General features: G+C 48.3%; 1 protein-coding gene across 1 annotated transcript in view; it reads left to right on the plus strand.

Annotated features, from left to right (window-relative positions):
* FAM168B (family with sequence similarity 168 member B) overlaps nt 1-17361 on the plus strand; it is a 226235-nt gene that overhangs the window by 146340 nt on the left and 62534 nt on the right. The gene's annotated exons all lie outside the window — the stretch shown is intronic.

Raw genomic sequence — 17361 nt, forward strand, 5'->3', positions numbered from 1 at the left:
ACAGGGTCATTTAGAAATCTCATCATCAGATGTATACCTCTGTGTGGCAGAGCAGATACTAGTGATTTTCGGAGTGCTTAGATTAGCGGTACTGGCTGCCCTGGTGGGAAGGGGCACGAAACGTGGGTGTGAGGCAGCAAAGGAAATGCGTTCCCTCTTTGCTCATGTCTGATCGACGTCTACGGGATGCTTTTTAGGAAGGATGAGCAACTCTTTGGGATACTGCTGTTGGAAGCCTCAAGGGGCAACAAGTGTAACTGGAAGGCCACGTCTGAAGAGTAAATTTGTGATTTCTACTGTAGTTGCATGGCTTCTAACTTAGCAACAGCCCTCGATGCCCCTGACTAGTAACACAGTATTTTGCTTCTTAGTAAATATCTCTTGAATTGAGGAATTCAAAAAACACTGCAGACAACATTTAAAATTTAGAACCAAATGGCTGAGCAGTGAATAACGAATCTTGCCCTGTAGAGGGATGACATGTTACCGTGCAATTCTCGCTCTCTCAGTCATTGTCAGCTACAGCATTTCTCTCTTCCACTTGATTTCCCTCCTCCCTTCCCTCCCTCAGCCCCAGGATAAGCAAGGCCTGTTCAGAAGTGCTTTATTTTGAAGAGCGCGTGCAGGAGGAAACGTTCAAACCAATCAGACTTAACCACAGACTCATTTCTTTTCCTCCTTCTATTCAATCCTTACGTTAAGGTTGGTTATGTATGATGCCCATCTTTAAACCGGGACTTGCTCCACATATCCACCCATTCTCATCTGCGCGTCTGCCGGCAGGGGCCATGGGGCTGTCCTGCTCTGGATGCAGTCCTAGGGTCTGCCCAGTCTCGTTCAGCCCACAAAGCCCCTCGTTTCAACAAAATCTGGGGGCGTTCTCTGGCTTCACCGGCTCTTTACACAGCGGCTGGTCCCCGTGGGCTGTGGCGAGCCCCACTGTGCCAGCACGCGTGCCATCCCCGTCGCGGCGGTGTCTCCCCCTGCCCTTGCGGGGACCACTGCTTTAACCCTCCCCAGCCGGGGCAGGCTGTGCCTCAGCACAGCGGGAAGCGGGAGGGGAAGCAGCAGCAACGCACGGATATTTTGTTCTGTACTGAGAAAGGGAAATGCATGTTGTAAACTTTGCTATTTGCAAACCTTGCCTTCATCTAAGAGGTCAAGGTAAAAAGGGGATTGCTTTTAATATATGTTAATTGAGGTGCTGAAAGTTGCTTCTCCCGAGCTCCTGTGCATGTGAAACAGCAGTGCGGTGCCACACTAGGAGATGGAAACTGTCTTTCCAGTTTGTGGGAAGCAGCAGCAAAGTAGCACTGACCTCACCCGAACCTCCCCCCATCCTCCCCCTACAAACCTTCGCAAAGAAGCGCCCTATGCAGAATTACCTGGAAAGCAATAAGGCTTCTCCCTGTGAGCAGGGAGAATTGGATGGGCTAGACCTTGCTTTCCACGTGCAGGGACTCGGCCCGATCACACCTATGAGCTGGGAACCTTTGAGACACAGGCAGGGAAGGGAGAGGTTTCCCCGGGGTGTGATATAGCTGACCCAACACAGGATAGGAAGGGGCGACCGAAGCAGGACTTGCACTGGACTGGGAAAGTGGGAGAGTCTCGGTGGAGCTGGGGAAGGGGAAGTGTTGTGAGTTGCCGTGTGCTTGCTCCTCCCCTCCCCCCCCACCCCGAAATTTTTTTTCGAAGAGGTAAACTCTCATAACTTACCTGAGAATTGTAAGTCAGCGAATGGCTTAGTGGGAGGTATTGGATCTCTAATGAGCTGAGCATTTGCCTGAGCCTACTGTACTGATTAAGGTAGTATTTTCTGCATCTTGTTCTTAACCCATATACCCATGGTCTTACCATATAAGGTCTTAACCTTATATAGCCATGATTAAATTAGAAAACAAGACTGCTGAAGATGTGTGTGGAGGGCTTGAGGTAACTACGGGTTTGTCCTAGTCAACTCACTTTACAATCAAAGCAGGTAAAAATACGTCACAGGGTGCAGTTAGCTCTGAGGCAAGCCGATCCGGTGAGGTGGAAGTGGGCAGGATGCCAGGGAGTTGACCTGTACTCTGGTTACATGCAGATAAATCAATATGCTGTGCGTACACCACAGAGACTGTATCATCTTATTGAAAAGAGGTTTATGAGCATGGCATGTAGAATAGGTAGCTCTTCTATGGCGTGAACGTTGCAGGCTGCCATGACAAGTGTAAAAGGGGTGGCTGCGAAGTTATCAGCGCCTCTCAAGTCGTTGGGGCATGGCGTGGGAACCGCTGCTGCCCATTTGTTTCTTAGAGTCTTTGCAGAAATATCGCTCTTTAGTGTTAACCCCTGGTAAGTTTGATCTGGCCTACTAGAAAGACTTTAGGAAGTCTGAAAACAGACGCTGTAGCTGATATGCAGATATCTTTGAAAAGATCTGCACTGCCAGGGAGAAAACAGAGTGAAACATTAAAAAGCTAAAAATCTTGGGGAAGAAAAGCATTGAAGATGTCTTAAAGAGTATCCCTTCTTGAAAAGAGGCCAGTGCAAGAGACAGTTGTATTCAACAGCTATTTGCTAAGGCCTCAGAAGTATAAATAAATAAAAAGGGCACCAAAGGCTGAGCAGGCTGCACTGCAGAGCGTGGGTACACCGGCAGTGTAGGCGGAGCCCACGGCCCAGCGTGCCCGTGCCTGGGTCGCTATTCAAGCTGCTCCGCAAAAATCACACTTTTCTCTGTAGGTCTCTTTCTGATTGTAGTCAGGCTGAAAATGCTCCAGGAAACACTCTGCTAGAGTTTGCATGGTATTTTTACTTCTGATTCTGTCTAAAATACAGAAAAGGCAAAGGAGGAAAGACGTCTAGACATTAGCCAAAGATCATTTTCAGGGTACAGATTTAGCTCTTATGGCTACGGTTCTTTTAGGTGAATTGGCTCTTTCTGTTTACAGCTCTCTCTTCTTCCCTCAAAGATGTTTCTTCTCTGGCTCCAAAGCCACCCCTAACTCATTACCTTACAGCTCACAGAAAAAAAAAAAAAAACAGTGCCTGTATATGCTCAGAATGGGTGATCGCTTGTAAAAGACATTGTATGTCATTGGAATAAAAGCTAAGAACGGTCCTTTTTATTTGAGAGAGCGATTAGAGAGCGTGTGCCGTAGTTCAGCATGGCACTTCAGAGTTTACTTCATAGAAGCAATTCTCTAACAGCTTTGGTGGCTTACTCACAGTCTATGCTAAGTCAGGGCCTAAAAGTCAGAACGGTATAAGGTGTTGAAATCTAGTTAATTTATTTTACAAAACTTCTTTTCTTTGCACTTGGAAAGTGTTCCGAAAAAATTACAAGTTCTATTGCAATATCAAATGTCCTGAAAATGTCGTTAATACAGAGCTTGCAGGAATGGAATTAGGAGGCAAGAAATTACCTGTATTGATTTACTTGATGTATATGCGAAAATTGTTGCAGTGACATGAGCTACTTGAAAACCAAACACAAAACAAAACCAACTCTTCTCCTTTCCCCACAATTCCTGGCCGCAGGTGAAACGTGAATTCCCACCAGATGCTGTGGAGGCAGTCCGAACTTGGCGTTGCATGCGTGGTGACCCACACGGGGGGGCTGTAGGAAGACAGACGGGCTCCCTGAGAAAAGCCAGTGTATTGCAAGCCATGGCTAGGAGCCAAGAACTGACTCTTCGCTGAGCTAGTATTGACACTGGAGATACTAAAGCTGGTTTTGATGCATATTCTGTTGCTGGCAGGTGTATAACAGAGCAGGACAGCTTTTAGTCGATGTGAATAGTGGGCAGTGCCATCTCTCCTGAAATCCTTTAAAAGAAAAACTGTGACTGTAAGAGAAGGTTTGCTGTTATTGACTTCCCTTCCCCTGGAGTGCACGTGCCTTTCAGGTTATGCTGTGAATAACGTAGTGCGAATGCGAACGGTTGAAAAGCTGCTGAGCAGTATGGATCCGTAGTTTGGCAGACCCACGTTGGACAAACTTGCAAACTTCCCCTCTTCTCAGGAAATGCAGTTGACACTGCTGATCTCAGCCCAGCGCCAAGGACCGCTGCAAGCAAAGGGAAATGCTGGCTGGGCTTTTTTGCATAACTGATCCCGCAGATGACTTTCTACTCCATTTATTCCACAGCAGAGCTTGGAGTGTCCGAGCTTGGACAAAATACGCAGGACAGTTTTGGGCACGCCTGAATTTCTTCTGAGTACTTGTCTGCATGCAAGCCTGGGTGCCGATTTAGACTTAATGCAGCAAATGGATGGTGTAAATCTTCATCTTGCTTCTCATCCACACCATAGCAATTAGATAATCTGGTTCATCCTATAGCTCATGTTAAAATGAGCCACACATAGGAGACATTACTGAATTTTTGGTTGTTAATAGATTCCTACCAAATCCCTGACAAGGGAAGTAAGCCAAATAGCTTTGCTCTCTCATCATTTCCACAAAGGCAGCCCTGGGTCCCAGCAGGGATGTTAGCATCAACCAGTCTGTGTTTTGAGTGAGACACCAGGAAGCAGAGTTTTCTTGGCCAGTATTTCAGGAAAACATATGGCAGTGTCTGCTGCTGATCAGAAAGGCGATGGTGTAGTCAAACATTGTGACAAGACTTTCCCATCGCACAGACTTCGAGGTACCCAGTTTTCCCCACACCGGGGGATTCTAGTGCAAAGTTATTTTGCATTTTCTGCTGTAGCCTTAACAGAAACATTTTGCAGCTAATCCAAGCAGGATTTGAATTCTCTATCTTCAGCATTAAAATCTTGGGACTGATAAAAACCAAGTCCATTAGCTAACCTCAGAATCAGATAATGGAGCTTCTCATACAAGGAAACAACTGGAGGCAATCTTTTCTACTGTGAGCTTACTTTAATTTCAAGGTTGTAAAAACACATATCATGTGAGACAGAGGAATGATGACAGGATAAATGCTGTTGATTCTGACATTGCGTTTGAGTAACGAATGGGCTGACGCTTCCGAGCAAACTGGGGGGAAAGGGGCACTTACCGCTGGTGTAGCCATACTGTCTAAGCTCACACAGCAACTGATTTTGGTCTGCCTGTCTGAACTTGGAAATTTCTGCCTTGCTGCTACTGAACCGTCCACACTGAGCTTCTTTTTAATTATGAGTGTAGTGGGCCTTTAGACTGGTGGAAGAAGTCAAAAATATGTTAGTTGCCTCATTCTATAATACGGTTGTGTTCTGCCAGAAATTCAGACCTCTTTTTAACTTTGCCTTATGAGGACCTCTTGATGGCATGCATTCTTTTGCTGAAAGGAGCGCTCTCGCAACTAGCGTTAATTGCTAGCTTTCTAGAGAGAGAGTTTGCTGACTTCTTGGAGATCCATAGCCATTTGGGCACCAGGTGCTCTGCAGAGTTTCAGGACGGTCTAACGTTAAACCGGGTGGAGAAGGAAATCCGCTCTCCCAGCAGTAATCCTGCACACACTCTGCCTGCTGCACGCCCTGCACTTGATTTGCACATAGTGCTTGGCTTACAGTCCAGCAGTCTGGAGAAGAGTCTTAATTTACTTAAGCAGATTTATGGTAAGACTCTGAAACTGGTGGAGTATCTGAGAACTAAGTGCAGGAAAGCATTTCAGCATGTGCTTAAATTCATTCCTACTCATGACTGCAGGGCAGCAGGAACTTTGCTTTTAAGCATCTACCATGGCGTTATCTACCCTAGCAATTCTGTTATTCAGGGCCAGGAAAAGAGCCTATTTCCCTTCAATGTGGAATGGTGGTTTGTGGTTTCATACTGACTTTGTTACCCAGGGAAACTGTTTTCTTCCTTAAACTTCAGATGTTGCTTGAGGTTTTTTCCCACTCTGTAACCAAAGCACCAGTGCTAAATTCCCAGCGCTGTGTCAGCTGTAGGTGAGATTCTAAGCAAGGGTTGCCAAAGCATATAAATATTAAGTGCAGATATTCAGACAGTCAGATGTTGCATGGGGGTTGTCTTCATTAAAGTACTGTATTAGCAGCTTCCATTATGTTGCTCTCCCGCAGTGCAAGCATTCTGGATCAGAAGAGACCTGCCATTTCACACGCGCTCCAGCTGTTCCCTTCACCCACCACAGTCAAGCCTAGTATTTTCTTATTTTTAATGAGTTTCGTGTGTGGAAAGTTAAAAAAGAAAGAAAGAAAGAAATGTAGAGGGAGAATGTTAGATTGTTTCCAGCACTGAGAAGCCAAATAGGTTCACAGAACGGCCCAAGAAAGTTTTTCACGGCCTTGTGAAATGAGTAGCTGGAAGGCTGGCTTGTTCCCCCACTGCTCCCTGTGCTGGACGGACCACAGGGCAGTCGCCGCTGTCCGTGATGCCTTCGTTTCTGAGAACTCTGACAACTTCTGCCTTCTGCCCCATTTTCCAGTTGTCTTTTGTTCTTCTGCTTTCTGGGCTCATTAGTCTTTGGTTTGGGGTTTGGGTTTACCATCCTTAAGGGATATTTCCCATCTCCTTCCATCTCACCTTAAAATTCCTTGTGGGTGAGGGTGCCGACCGATGGCCCCAGGGTGCCCGGTCACGGTCTTGATACACAATGGCAGTCAAGCAAGCCAGACTCAAACCACATCAAACTTGGCACTGCGGTATATTCGTCATCCAGGGAGGAAAAGGCGTGTGTTGTGGGGCCAAAGCAGTAGCCCAAATGATGTCTCTTCTTAAGGCCTACCAGAAGGTGAGTATGCTCCCCGTTGCAGTATAGAGGCTGCGCGCACGCACCCTGCCTGCCTTTGGCCGCTCTGATGGTCTGCTGTCTGCACTCCCTGGCACGCTGGTGCCGAAGGCTCTGTGATTTCCTATTGTACATCCTCCACCAACATTACGCCCCCTTCAGCCAGCAGAGCCCTCCCAGAATCGGGGTGGCTCGACCAGACAGCTGGCAGTGGGTCTAGTTTGTATGTTGTACTGGTGTTCAAAAGCTCCTGCCTGGCGTGTTCGGGTCCTCTCAGCCCGTGCCGTAGCTGAGGTAAGGGTTTAGAGAGACAGACTCCTGCTCTGTTTTGAACGCCTACTCCGTCTTACAAAGAATACCAAGCCGCTCCTTATTCTTCTCGTCCCTTGCAACTGCAGCAGGTTGCACATCAATTTCCAGAAAGCTTGTTGACAAAACACAAGCCCTTGCTGGCCTGCACACAAGATTATGCCAATGCTGGGCATGCAACCAGCAGAGCATGTAAGCTTCCGTTTCTCTCTTTCTTTGAACCATCCTTCTGCTTCAAATAATCTCCACAGAAAATGATTCAACAACTCCGTATCAAAGTCCTACAACCAGTGGTCCTGAATAACTGCAGAATAAACAAGTCCCATCTTGTAGGGGGGGCGGGGGGAGAGTGGTGCGGTTGCTCTCGCGTTGCTTGCCACGCTCTTAAAATGGAGTAAGGCCTGGGAAAGCAGCACTGAGCTGATATAGCTCAAGCAGTTTAGCATTTTCAGGTCCTTACCCTCTTGCTATGCCTGACCAGCCATTACAGCAGCAGTCGCTGCTGCACTGCTTCAACCCTGCTGTGAGGGAGTAGTCCAGCCCCTGCTGTATCATTTGGAAAGAGGGATGGCTTAAAGCCCTGGAGGTTTGAGAGCAGAGCACCGGTGCTTAAAATCTGAGAACTGTGTACAGTCTGGAGGCCTTTATAGCTATGCTGAATTACCACTGGCCTCGCATGTTGCCAGAAAGCATTATGTGTCTCTGGAACCCATTTGTTTTCATTTACTGCACAAACCACAACAGACCCTGGCTTTCAGACAGCTCCGCTGTGCCGGGGTTGTAATTCTGTTGCACTGATAAATGTCATCGTTACTGACATAGCACGAGCAGCCTGGGCAACTTCTCCCCCGTGAGGGCAGAGCATAGGTGCTTGGGTCTTATGGAAAGGGATGTTTAGACCTGGCTTGGAAGAGGGCTTAGTGATGGGATGCACAGGGAGGGTGCTTGTGGCAAGCCTTGGAGGACCTAGGTAAGAGGCAGCAGAGAGGCTTCCCGTGACTTGCAGCTGGCTTTCAGGGGCAGTGTCTGTCTTTGTATTTGAATATTCAGTTTGAAGAACAATTCCTGTAACCTGGACAAAGAAACTTCACGTGTGGTGTCTATACTACCAGGCAAAGGGAGGAAGGTGAGGTGAGCAAACGAGCACCTAGCAGACCTATAAAGTACGTATCCATAGGGACGACTTTCCTTGAACAGTCCAATGCTATCCTGGCATCATAATCAGCTGTGTTACACAGCTAGCAATTTGTTGAGATGCTCAGCATCACTAGTAGCCCTAGCTAAGAAGCTGAGTCTTACATTTTAAACGGCACTGTAAAGCTAAGATAGAGGGATAATATGTCCATTTTACAGAGAAGAAGACTTAAACCAAGAAGAGCTTATGTAACTGTCCTCATGGAAACTTTAAAAAAAAAAAAAAAGAGTAAACAGAGGGACCGTTAACCTGTCCCAGTGCACATTCGATGAGCGCGATCTCTTAATGAGTAGGGTGGTCTGTACTTAAATTTTGTCCCTTACAGAGAACATTGTTCCCAATAACCAGCATGGTCCCTGATGTGCTGAAAAGAGCTTCGGGAGCAAGAGAAGCCTACTGGCAATGGAGGAGGATCAGGTTAGGGAACATTTAAATAGACTGGACATGCACAGGTCCATGGGACTCGATGGGATACACCCAAGAGTGCCGAGGGAACTGGTTGGTGTCATTGCAAAGCCACTCGATTATCTCTGAAAGAGCCTGGTGATCAGGAGAGGTGCTGGAGGGCTGGAATAAAGTAGGTGTCACACCTATCTTCAGGGAGGGCAAGAAGGAGGATCTGGGGAACTACAGGCTGACCAACCTCACCTCGATCCCTAGGAAAGTGATGGAGCAAATAGTCCTTCTGCTACTGCTTCCAAACATATGAAGGACAAGAGGGTGGTTGGGAGTAGTTAGCATGGATTTATGAAGGGGAGATCATCCGTAACCAACCTGATAGTGTTCTATGATGTGATGACTCGCTCAGTGGATGAGCAGAGAGCAGTGGATGTCGTTTATTTTGACGTTACTAAGGCTTTCAGCGCTGCCTTCCGTAACATCCTCATATACAAACTGATGAATTACGGGCTAGATAAATGGATGGTGAGGCAGGCTGAAATCCGGCTGAACTGCTGGGCTCAAAGGGTTGTGATCAGTGCACAAAGTCCAGCCGGAGGCCCATCACTAGTGGTGTCCCCCGGGGTTGATACACAGGGGCCAGTACTGTTTAACATGTTTATTAATGATCTGGTCTGACAACCTCAGCAAGTTTGCAGATGATACAGAAGAGGGAGGAACGATCAGTAGTTGTGCTTCCATTCAGAGAAACCTCAAGAGGATAGAGAAACAGGCTGACAGGAACCTCACGACAAAGGGCAATGCACAGTCCTGCCCCTGTGGAGGAACAACCCCATGCACCAGTACAGGCTGGGGGCTGAGCAGCCGGAAAGCACCTTTGCAGAGACGGACCTGAGGGTCCTGGTGGGCAACAAGTTGAACACGAGCTGCCAGTGTGCCCTTGCCCCAAAGAAGCCCAATGGTATCCTGGCCTGCATTAAGATGAGTGTCACCAGCAGGTCAAGGGAGGTAATCCCTCCTCTCTACTCAGCACTGGTGAGACCCATCTGGAGTGCAGGGTCCAGTTCTGGGCTCCTCAGTACAAGAGAGGCGTGGATTTACTGGAGCAGGTTCAGTGAAGGGCCACAAAGGCGATTAAGGGGTTGGAGCATCTGACATGCAAGGAGAGGCTGAGAGAGCTGGGGTTGTTCACACGGAGAGCTGGGATTGTTCAACCTGGAGAAGGGAAAGCTCAGGGGGATCTTATCTATGTTTGTAAGTGCTCCTCCCATCAGGAGGAGAGCCAGAAGACAGAGCCAGACTCTTCTCAGTGGTGCCTGGTGAGAGGGCAAGAAGCACTGGACACAAACTGAAATACAGAAGATTCCCTGTAAATGTAAGAAAAAAACATTTTTACGGTGAGGATGGTCAAAGACTGGAAGAGGTTGCCAGGGGGCCTGTGGATCTCTCTATCCTTGGAGCTATTCAAAACCCAACTGAATACAGCCCTGAGCAACTTGCTCTGGTTGACCCTGCTTTGAGCAGGGGATTGGACTAGACGACCTCCAGAGGCCCCTGCCAACTCAGTGGAGACACAGCAGTTAGAGCACTACCTTTAACATAATAACATGACTCAATGCTCTGCTGTTATTCCCAGAAGGCCTGTCAACTATGTAACTTCCACATCTGCAGTTCCTAACTTGTGAGATCAGCCATGGAGGTAGACTGTCATTTCCTGAAATGATAGAGCTCAACAGATAACAGGCAGGGCAGGAGCTTGCTCAATCTGTTAGTTATGCAACCACATAAATATAGCAGTCACTGTTCTTAGCATCAGGTACTTACTCTGTAATTGGTATCGCTTAATGTAAAGCGCTGCTCTCCATTTCCCTTCTCAGTTTTAATGGCTGACGTAATTGCAGTTTCACAAACCTTGGCAGCGTGTTAATGCAGTCACTTCTGTATCGAGAATAAGTACTTAGCACTATTCACGATATGCTGCTGTAGGACTTGCATGATTGCAAAAATGAAAACAGACTGTGGAAACAAGACAAGTCGTTTGGTCATATCATGAAAGGAACAAGTGCTAAGACAGTCCTTGAGAAGGAAACCCATAGGGTCAAAACCTTTTTGTACATGAATTCATATTCTACTTAAGGTACAGCAATTGCTTTAGTAGTAGCCCAACTACCTGAATTTTCATGTGGGAGAGGTAAAGAAAAATCCTGCTATAAACTGAAACACTGCAGATATGAGAGGCAGAAAAGTTACTAAAGGTACTCGGTAGCTTGGAAATTCCCAACCACTGCAAGGTGCATGCGTTAGGTTTGGGGGCCAACACTGGAGCAGAGGTTGCAGAGGTTGTGGGGATTTCCCTGAACATGCTTGCCTGTGTAATATCTGCCTCAGACACCAGCCCCGCCAGGTTATGGTGCTGCTCCTGCCTCTGCTTCGTTCAGCGTGGAGAAAGAGCTACTTCATATTAATAGAGACCTGATTAATACCCTGCCAGAGAATTAAAATTTGCGCCCTCCGCTGTAGTCCTGGCTGAAGTGCCTGTCTCGTTCCTTTCTTCATCCACTTTGACAAGATATTGCCACTTGCAGTGTTTCCCATATGGGCCAGCCACATCCTATACATTTAGTCTTGGCAGGGCACTCACTTTGTAGCTAGGAATATAAATGGAATGATCACAAACTCAGTCTGAAGCTGTATTCAGATAGCTTGCACCTGACACACGGAGGACAAATACTTAATTAAAGGAACAGGATAGAAAAAAGAAGGGATGTAGGAATGAAGGTTTTCATTCAGCCTTGCCTCAGAAATTGATCAAACTCTCATGTTATTTCCTTTTCTCCACCTTTTTTTTTTTAATTTTGTGTCCTGTGAGAAGCCCTGCCATGGGCCTGGCCTCCCACTGCGCAGAGGTGATCAGGACTGATGATGAGGTGGAGGCACCAGGCGGGACAGCGGACACTGAACTGAAACCCTGTGGTTCACCGCTTGGTGCTTAAGTTATCCCCTTAAGCTGCAAGGCAAAAAGATTGCAGAATAACGGGGAAGTCGGCTTTAGCTAGTAGAAGTAAGGGGTCGTCTCTGAAACATCGGTGTGTCTGAGTAACACTTTCAGAAGAGCTTGTCAGAAAAATAGGAGAAATACCCATAAAAGTTCATCTTTGTCCATTTTGCAGGGGAACTGACATTTCTGTTTTTGGGGTGGGGAAAGGGGAGAGAAACTGCTGTACTTTTGCTGTAAATGGTCAGCAGAAAATTGAAAACTTCCACTTGGAAATGAAGGATAGGTCCTCATGAGAGCTGTCCTTGGAATATTTTCCACGGAAAAAAATGAGGATTAGCTCTGATGTGAATACTGACTCAGCCACTTTTAGTAAACAGAGTATATTTGCATCTGCAGTGAGGTCTTAACTACAATGCACTTGCATCTGCTTATGCCCGGTGGTGTAGTTGGCCCAACAAATGTCAGCACCTCCCCTTCAGCTAAGTGAAGGACTAGGATGTCTCCATTCCCTGGAATTACCCTGCCGCCTCTTATTAACTCAGGGTTGCTGGGATTTGAACAAAGCTGTAAGCTCACCTCCCAGCCCACAACGCCGCCGTACTGCCTTAAACAGAGACAATCAGACCCTGCTCTGTGAGCGTTTTCCCCTTGCGGCACTAAAATATAGTGCAGGGCGCTGCAACATCTGTAGGTGATTCCTTGCACGAAGGAATATATTGATGGCTCTGCACAACACGAGATTTGGGGTCACTTCTGAAGCATTTGGTAATACTTCTGTTGAAAGGAGAAGCAGACTGTTTTGTTTATGGCGCAGGCATTTCCTTTACTTAAAATGGAACTTGGAGCGCCTTCATCAGCTACAAAACCACAGTGCGAGCTGCCGTGTGAATTCCTTAGGGTTCTGCTCATTTCCACTAGTTCAGAATTTGGCCCGTGTATAGACAAATCCAGCACGTTCGGAGGTCCCCCCTCCCCCAAGAAATGACCAGTATGTTCTTGTGTTCTTACAAAAACGCTGGCCTGCCTGAAGACATAAGCAGTTAAAGAGGCCCATCTGTGCATACCATTCAAGTCAGTGGAGTTACTTCCATGCCTGAAGTTAAGCACAGTCGCTCTGCTTGGGCTAGCATGCTGACAGATCTAGAAGTATTTCTCAGTTTCTTTTTGCAGAGAGGACCAAGAAAGCACCAAAAGTCTTTGTTCCACTAAACTGACATACGTCTGTCCAAGAAAGTAGTTGCACTTTGCATGCGTTGAATTTATCTGAGGCCCTTCCGGACCACTTACCTAAGAAAAACACATTCTAGCCTGACTGATCATAGTGGCATAGCTTCAACAGCAATTAGTTCCGCTGATAGCGTATCTGAACAGCTGCCAGAGGTATTGACCAGGGAAAAAGCTGTTTGGAATAGTGACATCTGAAACTATTGGTTTTAAAGCAGCCAGAAATATAGCTATTGATTGACTGAAGGGGATTTTTCTGGCCTTTAAGAGTACAATTTTGCTTTCTTAACTCAGCAGGACACTGTGCTGTGGACTTTGAGAACAATCTTTAAAGAAAAGTTTTAAGGAAAAAAGAACGCAGCAGGGGTAATGGGACACCTTTGGAGAAGATGATGGGCGAGTATAGGAGGCCAGAGCTATTTTCCTGATTATTTCCCAACCATCCCAATCTGAGACCTGAAAACATTACCTAGGTTTGTTGGGAGAGGGAGAAAAGGCAGAATGTGGTGTTCAGATTCTGCCTGGAAAAGTCCGTATGTGCATCTCTTTCCTGGGAAGAGGAAAGCAAGCTACTTTCCTGGGACTGAGAGTCAGCTAGTCAGATCTGCAAACTGAGGAACGTGGAAATTAAAAATGGTTTGTGGGGTTGAGCACACCGTTGAGAAAGCAGAGCTCGGATTTGTTCCAGAATTAGGCAGACAGTCCTATGCCAGCTGGAGGTTTTTTACTATGTTTTTCTCTAGGCCTCAGATTCTATCTGCCTTAATCCGTGCCCAAATCCTGCCCTGCACAGAGGGATGGCACGTGGCATCGTGTTGAACCTCCACATCAGGAGAAATTTCAGATAGCGAAATGGTTCACTGTAAGCTTTCCACGTTAGTCAAAGAACAAACGTCTCTCTTTTTCTCCCTTCTTTGTCAGGCAGTCTTTGCAAAAACAAATGTCAAGTACAGTCTGTAAAGACTTGTGATCCAGGCATTCATTGCATGTATTGAGAGTCTGTCTGTCATCGTGCGTGGTCTAATATGCATGACGCGGTTGCGTCTCCATCTGCTGAACTAAGCATTTGTTCGAAAGATGGCAACCAAAGCTAGATGTTGATGATGCTCATATTGCTGTGAATTGAAGACAGTTCCTGAATTGATCCATCCCATCTTTATAGCTAGAAGGAACTTGAAATGTGAAAATTGAAATTTAGCATTTCCTGTAAAGATCTTTGTCTGCCAAGAGTGGTATTTCTTTCCCCTTCCCCCGTCTGCATTGGAGGGACGCCCAGCCTGACACCCCGTTTGCCTCTCCACGGGTCAGGAGGCGGCTGCGTGCTGTGGTCCTTCCTATCGCGCCCGCGTCCGGGGGGCTGCATATGGGAGCATGGGCAAGGCAGCAGAGCCGATCCTGCCTTGGGTGAGGAAAGGATGAAATCTCTGCCAGCCCTTACGTCCCGTAATCAGTGCGTAAAGGAGCATGATGCTGCTCTTGGACCAGCAGCCCTTACACGCTGTATTCTAGGCTGCTGCTTATTTAAACCCTGTTGATTGCAGTTCTTTATGATCGTGTCAAAGGCCTCTGAAAGCTTCGGCGGAGCCTGATACCGCAGTATCCTCTGCGCACGCACCGCATGGGGCTGCTGCTGCTTTCGTGAACTTGTCCCTTTCTTTTGTGGCAGCATCTCTGTTTTGGGAATGAGGAGCGAGAGGTGACGATACGAAGCAGCTCTTCCAGCACCACGCAAATTGTCTGTGACAGAGCCGGGAAAACTGACCGCGAACTGCCGCGCCCCGGCCCAGGGCTGCCAGGCTAGGGCTGCCAGCCCAGCCTCCCTCCTCAGACAACAGGCTGGGAAAACCCAGATCCCAGCCAAGCATATTGCCGGCCTTCGTTCGTCCCGCGCTCGCGGCCGGCGGCGGCTGGGAGGCTGCGGAGCCAGCCCCTTCCCAATGCGCTCCAGCACTGCTGTTTGGGGGCCTGCGGGTTTTGTGGCAGCTGCCCAAGGGCTGGGCTTGCTGGTTAGAGCAAAACCGAGTTCATGCGTTATCTTGGCAGAACGAGATCGGGAACCGAAACGCTGCCTCTGCTCCCAGCAAAAGAAAAATCTTGCGACTTTATCATCCACAGCTCTTTGGCTGGAGCAGCTAGGGATTTGAGCGCGGAAACTTGGCATGGCCTTTCACTAGAATCACGTCGCCGAGCATTCCCAGGAAAGCTGGCTGCGATAGCGGCAGCCTCGGCGAGGGAAGCGCCGCCTGGCAGAGCTGGCGGCCGCGCCGGGCCGGCAGGTTTCCTCCCTGGCCGGCAGCAGCACCACGGTCGTCGGCGCAGGCCGTCCCCGGAGCGCCTCAGAGCCGCTGCCAGGGCCGGCGCCGCCGGCCGAGCCCCGGAGGCAGCCGGGGAAGGAAGGGCGGCAGCGGCCCGTCCCGCTTTTCATCTCCCAGGTTTTACGAGGAAGGCCAGCCCGGGGAGCGGCCGCCGCCACGGCCGGTGCCGCGCCGCCATCTAGCGGGCGGCGGCGGCCGTTGGGCGCGCGGCGACCGTTGGGTTCAAACGGGGCGTGCGCGCGTGGCGGCAGCCGTTGGCGCCGGGCGCGGTCCTGCGGGCCGTTAACGGCCCTGCGACTCCGGCGGGAAGCAGGGGCGGCTGCGGAGGAGCGCCAGCGCCTGCTGGCGGCGGCCGTGGGGCAGAGGCGAGCGTGAGGAGGCCTGGACTCGCAGGGCAGGGGCGCGCGAACGGTCGCCGCTTAGCGCGCACAGGGCTGAGGTAGATGGAAAGGAAAGAGTTTGACTGCAGCAAGTGCCCTTGTCCGTTGGGAAAATGGGGGTTTGCCTTCACGGCTGCAAGTGCCCCGGAGATGCTGGTTTGCTTAGCGCAAGAGGCACCTGCCCCCCCGGGGGGCTGCGTGGCCCCGCGCTCAGGGGAGCATCGCAAACCGGGTAAGTTTGTCTTGGCCTCCCCCGGCTCCTGCTAGCTGAAAACTGTGGGCGCTTATCTGTGATAATTTGGGTGATAGGGGGTTCTTAACCTTTCTTTGTCTGTCTGTATTTAGCGTTGGGAGCTAAGGTATGTGGAACACAAGGCAGTATCAGTATTACGTCCGTCATATTCAGTCAGATTAAGCCCAGTATCGTCAGTCTCAGACTTTCACAACCTACGCCTCAAAATCATCTTTGGAGCATAAGTTTTAAATTACTAATAGAGAGATGCTTTGGAGTTTTGATTTCCCCTGTAAGTCTGGAGCTTTTTAGAAATGCCTTGAAAACTCTGAAGGCTAATGACATAACCTGTGGTAACCACAAGACTGCCCAAACTTGTGCATTAGTGCGAGTCCCTTGTTACAAGCTCTGATTTATAATTAAAGTCAGTACTCATAGCACGGTGGGGGAAACGTCCCATTTACCAAAACGGAAGGAAGAGCAAATGCTCCGCACTCCTTTCAATGCATTGTAGTGGAACTGCAACACGAGAGAGGGACAAATAAAGGTACTTTTAGGATTACACTCCAAGTCAATTACTGTGGCTGCATTTGATGGATGCAAACAGGACAGGGGGTGCAGTAAGAGATGGGAAGCAGTAACAGAGGCAAAGCCTGTCCTCCAGCCTAAACGCTAGTCCAGGACCTTGGCACGGCCAGGAGGTTGGGAGCTGTTAAGGCCTGCACAGCAAATGTACTTCCGCAACCCCTACTGGTACAGAAGTTTCAGTAAAGCTGGGTGGGTTTTCTGGTGGCAGTGTGAAGCGTACATCATGTTCTGCTCAGCCTAGTAAATACATCGTATGGAACCTATGACTAGCAAAATAAGCATAGCCCTCATGGCATGTTGGGATGCCAGGTTTCCTCCCTGGATGCAAAAAGCGAAGTTTTCGTTCCCCCCCCCCCCCCCCCCCCCCCAGCTTAGTGGCTGAGAAGCACACTGCTTCTCAGGTGGTAAAAACAAAACGTGCATAAAGCAAGGGTAATGCTTCACAAAACACACGGTAGTCCTTTGAAAAATAGTTTAATTCCCAGCAAATTCCTAGTAAGCTAGTTTAAGATAGTTTGCCCTTAGTGAGGAGGTGGAGCTAATTGTGGTCATTCAGTGCCTTTGTCTGAACAAACTTATTGATTGTAGCTGACTCCACTGAAGCAGTTCATAAACAGGAAATACCAGTGCAGCAACCAGTAGCATTTTGCCCAGAGCAACATCTGCGCTCCAAGCTGCTTATTTTAAAACTAGACAGTACAAATCTGTTGATTTGATATTACAATGTCAAATGGTAAATCTGGATCAGCATTATGTGTATCCAAGATTAAGCATCTCTGAGTCTAAGCCTCCAACGCTGCTTTAAAAAAGACGTAGGCCTTAACTCTAATCTTGGCTGTAGTAGCGTTAATGCACAGTTACTTTGCTGATTTTATGGAAGTTGCTTTACCTTTTTTTAAATAGTAGTTGCGATGATAGAGTTCTGTCAGCCTGAGCTCTAATCCCCAACAGCTGCAATTTTACTTGCTTAGTTCATTTTGCTATCAAATAGTCACTCTTGTAGTGGCTTAGGAAAGACTGGAGGTGCACAGAATTCAT

The sequence above is a fragment of the Struthio camelus genome, chromosome 9, assembly GCF_040807025.1.
Source record: "Struthio camelus isolate bStrCam1 chromosome 9, bStrCam1.hap1, whole genome shotgun sequence".
Taxonomy (NCBI): Eukaryota; Metazoa; Chordata; class Aves; order Struthioniformes; family Struthionidae; genus Struthio; species Struthio camelus.